This window comes from Rousettus aegyptiacus, unplaced genomic scaffold (assembly GCF_014176215.1).
Source record: "Rousettus aegyptiacus isolate mRouAeg1 unplaced genomic scaffold, mRouAeg1.p scaffold_m13_p_12, whole genome shotgun sequence".
In the NCBI taxonomy this organism is placed as follows: domain Eukaryota; kingdom Metazoa; phylum Chordata; class Mammalia; order Chiroptera; family Pteropodidae; genus Rousettus; species Rousettus aegyptiacus.
Genome location: NW_023416287.1, coordinates 37,613,516 through 37,619,987, shown reverse-complemented (window position 1 = coordinate 37,619,987; position 6,472 = coordinate 37,613,516). Strand labels below are relative to the sequence as shown.

Below are 6,472 nucleotides of genomic sequence, written 5' to 3'. Positions count from 1 at the left end.
ACATTTTGAGATTCCAAACTTACTTGCAAATCTTGCATTAAGATAATTCTCCAGGAAAATGCATGTGTATGCAGGTACACACAGAAAGACTGACTGACAGATAGGCAGATACACACTCACACACACACACACACGCACATGCACATGCACACGCACACACACAGTACTGCACACCACAGATGATAACTGTACCAAGCTGGAAAGGCTGCCAGTAAATGACACCAGAGAGCAGCATTTGAGATAGGAAAAAAAAACTCAAACCAAACTGGCCATACTGATCTCAGATCACATTTAATTATGGAATTGCCATCATTCTGTCTCCTGGTATTTTCACTTCCTTTTCCTCCTGAAGTTTTTTTCTTGTGCCTCCTGTACAGTCTGATTGTTTCTACGATACCATTTTATTTTCTAAGTTCCATGCTTTCCAGTAAACACCTCTCCTCTGGGGTCCTTACTGTTCTTGGCATCTCATATGAGCCTGGTCCCATTTCATCAGGTGCTCCAGTTCTGCTCCTACTCCACTTCCCAGTGTTGCAGTGTCGCGACCATCCCATGTGCCCTTGGTCCAAAGGAGTTCCAAAGGAGTTCTCATACATGGAGAACTCTCTCCTCAACTGAATGTAAGCCTGGTGGAATCTTTGCTCACCACCACCATCCTAATATCCTCCTTTCGGGGGGAAAACTTAAAATGATTTGAAAAAGCAGTGAAAATTCTTGCCATCTTTTACCCAACCAGCAAAATATAAGGCAGGATTGGCTGTTGTGGGGCAAGTGCCAGTAGGTACAGAAAATGGATAGCAGCTACCCTCCTCTCCTGCAGATGTACCAGCCCACTGTCTGCAGTTAATAAATACCAGTCCAGGCAATGAAGACAGTGAGAGTGGACTGACATGGTTATGGGAAGGAGGGAAGAGAGCTCTTTTCAAATGCTACAAAAAGATGTTTGAAACACTTGAAGATTTCATTATTCAGCCTTTTTCAGTTCCACTTTTCCCAGAAGCTACATTATTGACTGACAGCTGGATGCATAGACCAATGCCTTAAATTAGCGGTATTTTTTAAAATGTTAAAGTAAGTCTTTTAAACAAAGAAATTCTTCCAGGAATCTATTCTAAATAAATACTCTTCTATTAGTTCAAGGATTGGTACATTCAAAGCTTTTTTTGTATAGAATTTAATATACTGAAAACTTGGAAACAACTTAATGTCTCTCATTAGGAGATAAGTCAATTACATTGTGATGCATTGATATTTTGAAATACTATTTGGTCATTAAGAAAAATGAAGAAGACCCATGCAAAGATCTTTAATATATGTTGATGAGTGAAAAAAGGCAGACAAAGCAGTGCATATTGTGTGCTATAATATATAAAATATTATACAGATATAATAGATGTGAATATATGTGCATAATATGTGTGTATAAATGTACACCCAGTGCTATCCATATGAAGTTTAATGCAAATTAGAAAAGTCATCCTCCTTCAAGGCACTTTACTTCCAGCTTTTGGGGAAAATGTCATCATACATTTAAAAACAAAAAAAAATCTAAATAGATAAATACATTTTTCTTTTAATAAAGCTTGAGAAGTGATATCTAAATGATAGTCATGGCTTCAACAAAACTTTGACTTGAACTAAACTAATCAGAACCCCTGCCAATTTTCAACATGTCACACCTTATAGAAAGGTGGAAGTTCATCAAAGGGATGGACTTGCTCAGATCAGGAGTAAAGAATCACTTCTTCCACTCCGCGGGAAGAAATCCAAGTTATTCTCTAGTATTAGAAAATAGTCTAACGGCCTACACTCTTGTCTTTTAAAACCATACAATAACTCAAGAAATTGCAAGATCCTAGAATACTTATTAAAATGATCAATTATTGTCTGTGGCCATGCCAACCCGAACAAGCCTGATCCCATCTGATCTCGGAAGCTGAGCAGGGTCAGGCCTGGTTAGTACTTGGTTGGGAGACTACCTAGGAAGACCAGCTGCTGTAGGCATAAGAAATAAAAAAATAAGGGATTGTAAGCTGACAAGGTCCTTACAATCTGTGAGGTCAACCAAGGGTTGCCTCGCCTAAAAAATAAAAAAAATAAAATGATCAATTATCTTTAACATACTATAATGACTTTGGAAGAATTTGGACAAATACATTCTAGAAATTCTTCCAACTATAGATCAAAACCAAAAAATTATATTAGCTCTAAATTAAATTTTAAGTGTTATAACCATAAAATCCTGATTCCTCAAGCATTTGTTATGATATAAATTTTTACTCTTAAAGTGTTATAGGCTAGAAGCAAATAACATGAACATTTTGTCCAAAATCTCACTAATTATTTGTAGTTTGCATTAAAAAAGAAAGTAAACATTTTTGTTAAGCTCTGAACATTTTAAAAAGTAGTTGGTGTCGGTGAACTTCACACCATCTTCCCTCAGGAAAATTAATAGGTAGGTTTTAATGGCTCATGATTCACAAACCACCAAACAAGGTGTTCTTTTTCTCCCTTATTGTCTCACATACCACTTGAGATTCTTCAGACATCACTTTTGAAATCAGTATTTATTAACCACCCTAGAGGAAAAGGCCATGGGGACAGGTTTCAATATTTATCAGCCTTTGCTGTTGGAACATCTTGTCACTCCAAGTCCTTCATGCTGCCCCCAAATGAATTTCCCTTCCTTCAAATAACACCAGAGTTCCACTCTTCTTACTGGTGGTCTTTTATACTTGAAAACCATTAATAAGTCTCCATTACTCCCCCAAGAAGGAAAGGCCTACCATTTTAAAGGGAACATGTATACATTTTAAGTTTTCTGAGTATCCTCAAAAGCATGAGATGGGAAGAGTAACCCACCTCCACCCTCCATAGTAGAAGTAAGAAGCAACTGTCCTGTCCAGCTGGAATGAATAGTACTAGATGCTTACCTGGACAAACAGTCCTTGCAAATCCCAAGGGACATTCTGCATATGCATCCTTTTGGGGTCTATCAATATTAATAATGTGTTTACAAAGTGAGTCATTGTTAACCAAAGTCTCTCTTTTCCCCCGTAGTCTGTCATTTGTGAATACTTCTGCAATTCTACATGTGGGCTTTCCAGAAAGCAATATATCTAGCTTTCCCCCTATACATAGCAAACATTTGTTCCTGCCATAACAAGGCCTAACATAGGCAGTACAAGACTGTCCTCATACCCTTTCCACATGAAAACCTTGGCCCTCCACCTAAACAAGCTTCCAGTTCTTCAGATTTGGGACAAAAGAATAAACATTTACAACATCTGGCTATAGACAACTCCTCTGCTCTAACAATGAAGTGGTATTTCTCCCAGGATGGAAACACATGCTCAGGAGAATAAACAAACCTCTGAATGCTATCTGTAACAGCTCCATCTGCTGGTTCCCAGATAATGTTACAGATCTGACAGGTGGACATCGATCATATTGATCCAATAATAAACAGTGCATTATAATAGAAGTCTTGTCGTTTTTCTTCTCAATTCATCCAGAACTGCTCCTGGCCCAGACACTAGGCAATGTACACAAACAGCAACTGTGGATGCTAAAATAGAGCATAAAGATTGCTTTGGAAGACAATCTAAAGAACTCTACAGAATGAAGGATATGAAAAAGGAACAATGTAGCCTTTCTTGTTCACTTTGTGGAGTTAGACAACAGACCTTCCTATTCTGTTCCTTGAGTTTTTCTTCCCCAAGAAGGAAGTAGTGATACTTGCAACTCAGGTCCAAGTGATGGTAAGAGGATTCTGTAATCCTCCGTAATGAAGTCATGCTCGATATGCTGGGAGCGCCTAAAAGTCATAAGTCACATAAAGATCAAGGCATTATAATTACATCTTAATATTCACTGGAAGTTATTAGAAAGGCCTAAAATTTCCCATTAATTCAGTGAGAATTAGATGTCTATCAGAGACATACAATTAGATACTTCAATATCAAAAAAAGTAGGGATGAGAAAAAAGATAAAACAGAGTGATAGTAGGCAGAGTTCAAATATGCAAAATTCATAGTTGCTTCATCAGCAGGAAGAAGAGTCCTAGGTAATGTGCTCGTTATTCTTAAACTATTTAATACATATACGCCCATTTTCCCAATGAGACCGCTGTTCCAAATAATTATTTTCATTCATTTAAAAGACATATCTTGAATGCCAAATGCCCACCAACAACTGCACATTCAACCACAAGGCAGTTCCTAAAATTAAACTAAACTTCAGTATCACAGGGTATGGCTTAGGGCTTTGGGCCCTCCATGATCTTCACCATTCCTACCCAAAACCCATCCCAATGGTTAGAGATTAAATTGTATCCTCTTAGAAATCCTAACCTCAGAATATAAGTGTATTTGGAGTAGGATCTTTACAAAGGTAATTAAGTTAAATGAAGTCATTGGGATGGGCCCTAATCCAACATGACTGGTGTCTTTATAAAAGAGGGAAATTTGGAAATATGGACAGACAGATACAGAGGAAACACAATGTGAAGGGATGCAGGGAAAAGATGGTCATCTAAAAGCCAAAGAGAGAGCCCTAGAACAGATCCTTCTCTCACCACCTCCAGAAGAAACCAATCCTGATACCTTGATTCTGGACTTTTAGTCTCCAGAACTGTGAGACAATATACTTCTATTGATTAAGTTACCCAGTCTACGGTATTCATTACTGCAGCCCTTACAAATTAATACACCAAATAAACATACAGCCTATGTAAAAACAGTGAGCTTGTTACTTAGTTGATTGATTGAATAATTTTATAAGAAATGAGTCACTCTTTTCTCTGTGAAGGGCAGCATGGTCATGCCATTTCCTCTGAAGTGAAATCCTCACGATATAAAAAGTTCATATGCAAACAATTTTAAACCTTAAGCCCAACAAGAACTGTAAATTGTCAGATGATCTTTAAGTGGACAAGAGAAAAAAAGAAAGTTTCACTTCATTGCCAAGTCCTTTATCAAATTCACTTCCATGATGCTTCCCATTGAAATTGAAAACTGTCAAAAAATCACTGAGATTTATGATGAGTTGTTTCTTTCCCCAATAGCAATATCGGCACAGGTTGAAATCTGACAACCATAATCAGATAGCTATTTTGTGATTGGGTCTGGATGTAATTTGTTCTTCCTCCACTGCTGTGATTGCCCAGACCTTATCACTTACTTTACTGTGATATCAAGCATGATACTTTTTCTCCCAAAAGATTACCCAAACAACTAAACTCACCAGAATCAGATAAATATTAACTTCTCCAAGAAAACCCCAGAGGGCTCGAAAGCAAACTTGCAATTCAGCCGATGGATTGCCCATCACCTATGGAAAGCTGATCAGGATGGGGAAAGTATAACCTAGTATAATTTCCTAGCTTCATTCTCCTATTCCTAACCTGTTACAACGTCAGGAAACCAGTGACTGTGTATCCAGAATAGTTAAATGAAATGCCAATTCATTCACTCGCAGTGTCCTGTCCCAAGTGTATTACTTCCAGTATTGCAGTGAGGGGTCAGATGCCTTCTAGGAAAACCGAAGTCAGTTGTTTCTTCTCCAAGTGGTACAAGCCCAAGCAGTGTGCCCGCCCTTGGCATTCCTTTCCTTGGAGGGACCTCACCACTTCCAAGAGGGATGCAGGGCAAAGGAGTGAATAAGGGCATGCACGATGATCCACACAGGAGGGGAGATAAGGAGTTAACCTACAGAGAACCCATGTGATAAGTGCTAACCCCACCATGTAGAGGGCCTCAAGCCTGACCCCACAAAACCACAGGATTTAATTGGACCTAGTCCTACTTCTGCCTAGTGGCCCCTGTCCATAAGAAAAATATACTGTGGAGAAAAACCTTCCAACCAGAAACCAAAGAACCACATTTACATTTAAAATACAGTACTTCTCTAAACCAGTGTTACTTAATAGTGATATCATTTTTCCATCTCAAACTTCTAAAGTCTTCTGCTGTATCCTTTTACTGAAAAGCAATAAAACCACCCATAAGTCTATTGTTTGTTTAGTCCTAAATACCAGCAGCCAAGACAGTGTCCCTCACTGCAACCAATAGAATGGATCATGCATCAAAGAGAAAGAAAACATTACAAGAGAAAAAAAATTAAAAGAAAATGAAATGAAGGAGAAAAACCAAGGAAGCTTCCTTAAAGGAAAGGAAACACTCTCTGGAATTTCTCCATCTTCCACCTAGTGACAAAGTCCTGTGCCATGATGTGATGGTCAAGAGCATGGCTTCTGGGGTCAGGTAGACTTGAAATGGAATTCCAGATTTTCTGTAATTGGAGCTAATAATAATGATAGTAGCTAAAGCAAGAAGTTATAGAGTGTCTACTACGCACCAGGCACCAGTAGACTCCATGCTTTACACACATTGTCTCATCCTCACAACACTTAGAACAGGTTCTATTATGAACTCCATTTTACAATGGAGGCTCAAAGAAGTTAAGTAATTTC

At 38.3% G+C, this 6,472-nt stretch overlaps 1 pseudogene; it reads left to right on the top strand.

Annotated features, from left to right (window-relative positions):
• Positions 1-1,885: 1,885 nt before the first annotated feature.
• LOC118610634 lies at positions 1,886-2,004 on the top strand (annotated as a pseudogene).
• The last annotated feature ends 4,468 nt before the right edge of the window (positions 2,005-6,472 follow it).